Source organism: Sapajus apella, unplaced genomic scaffold (genome assembly GCF_009761245.1).
Source record: "Sapajus apella isolate SASKATOON/1434 unplaced genomic scaffold, GSC_monkey_1.0 scaffold247, whole genome shotgun sequence".
Classification (NCBI taxonomy): Eukaryota; Metazoa; Chordata; class Mammalia; order Primates; family Cebidae; genus Sapajus; species Sapajus apella.
The window spans coordinates 637,734-639,763 of record NW_022437187.1 but is presented as its reverse complement, the minus strand read 5'-3'; the positions used below and the strand labels follow the sequence as shown (position 1 = coordinate 639,763).

General features: G+C 47.4%; 1 long non-coding RNA gene across 1 annotated transcript in view; it reads right to left on the bottom strand.

The window, feature by feature from the left end:
• The window catches only part of LOC116545115, a 6,861-nt gene extending 5,152 nt beyond the window's left edge, over positions 1–1,709 (bottom strand). Inside the window, exon 1 of the long non-coding RNA XR_004266195.1 lies at positions 1,699–1,709. This is a non-coding gene — a long non-coding RNA (uncharacterized LOC116545115). The remainder of the gene's footprint in view (positions 1–1,698) is intronic.
• Positions 1,710–2,030: the final 321 nt, after the last annotated feature.

Genomic DNA, 2,030 nt, shown 5'->3' with positions numbered 1-2,030 from the left:
AAGTCACCCATTCATCTGTTTAAAAAGGGGACTGAGCAGAGAACCAGTACAGTAGATTCCAGGGGAAAAAAAAAAAAAAAAGCGCCACAAACCTCAGCGCCGCTGTTTAACTGAATGCAGTGAGTGCCCGCAGGGGAAAACAAACAGACCCCGGCGCCTCTTCAACAGGCGACTGGAACACCAACTTAAAAAAGGCTCTGAGGCAGGGAGCCAGGCGATCAGGCTCGGCTGGCCACACCCCCACAAAAGAACAGCAATCAGAAACTCTGGATTGAGAGTGTCACAGCAAGCACAGCTGAACCCAGGAAGGTCCAGCTCTGTGGGGGAGTGGCGTCTGCCATTACCGAGGCAGCCGGTCACGACGGAGGTAGTCAACCAATGTTGAGGCAGCCCGCCGTTGCCAAGGCAACCTGCAATTGCTGAGGCAGCCCGCCGTTACCAAGGCAACCCGCCATTGCTGAGGCAGCCCGCCATTGCCAAGGCAACATGCCACAGCAGAGAGACTCCACCTCAACAGAGGCAGGCCACCACGGCCAAAGCAGTTCTAACTACACCCATATAAACAGGACTGCAGGGAAGTTCACTTGGCAGCTGGGTGGAGCCCACAGCACCTCAGCAAAGCCTCTATAAGCCAACAGTGACTAAGCTGCCTCCTTGCTGGGCAGGGCAGGTCTGAAGAAAAAAAAAAAAGAAAGCGGCACCATAACAGAAACTCATAAATAAAGCACTAAATCCCTGGGACAGAGCACCTGGGAACAAAAAGCAGCTTATGAGTTCTGCTGCAGCTGACCTAAACGTACCTGCCCAGCAGCTCTGAATGAACAACAACAGAGCTCACAGCTCACCATTTGAGCTCCTATAAAGAACAGACTGTTCTCCTCAAGCAGCACCCTGACCCCTATATATCCAAAGAGACACCTGATAATGGAGAGATCAGATTGACACTAGGTGGGTATCCTTCTGGGGCAAAGATAGCAGAAGAGGAAAACTGGTAAAAACCCTTACTGTTCAGCAGTTGCTGCAGATGAACCCCAGGCAAGCAGGGCCTGGAGTGAACCTCAGCAGACCTACAGCAGAGGGGCCAGACTGTCAGAAGGAAAACCAAGAAACAGAAATAAACTCATCATCAACAAACAGAACGTCAATCTGAAAGATTTGAGACCCAATCTGAAAACCAGCAACTACAAAGTCGACAGGTGGATAAATCCTTAAAGATGGGAAGAAACCAGCGAAAAAAACGTGAAAACACGCGAAACCACAAACCCTCTCCTCCTACAAGGGATCACAACTCCTCACCAACAAGGGAACAAGGTTGGAGGGAGAACGAGTGTGATGAAATGACAGAATCAGACTTCAGAAGGTGGGTAGTAACAAACTTCTGTGAACTTCAAGAACATGTTCTAACCAAATGCAAAGAAACTAAGAATGTTGAAAAAAGATTTGACGAAATGCTAACGAGAATGGACAAAATAGAAAGGAATATAAGTGAATTGATGGAGCTGAAAAACGCAACATGAGAACTTCCTGAAGCATGCACAAATAACAACAGCTGAATTGACCAAGCAGAAGAAAGGATATCAGAGGTCGAAGGTCAAATCAATGAAATAAAACGGGAAGGCAAGACTGGAGAAAAAAGGGTAAATAGGAATGAACAAAGTCTCCAAGAAATGTGGGACTATGTGAAAAGACCTAATCTACGTTTGATAGGTGTACCTGAATGCGACGAAGAGAATGAATCCAAGCTGGAAAATACTCTTCAGGATATTATCCAGGAAAACTTCCCCAACCTAGAAAGGCAGGCAAACATTCAAGTCCAGGAAATACAGAGAACACCACAAAGATATTCGTCAAGAAGAGCAACCCCAAGGCACATAATCGTCAGATTCACCAGGGTCGAAATGAAGGAGAAAATACTAAGGGCAGCCAGAGAGAAAGGTCGGGTTACCCATAAAGGGAAGCCCATCAGACTCACAGCAGATCTCTCAGCAGAAACCCTACAAGCCAGAAGAGAGTGGGGGCCAATATTCAAC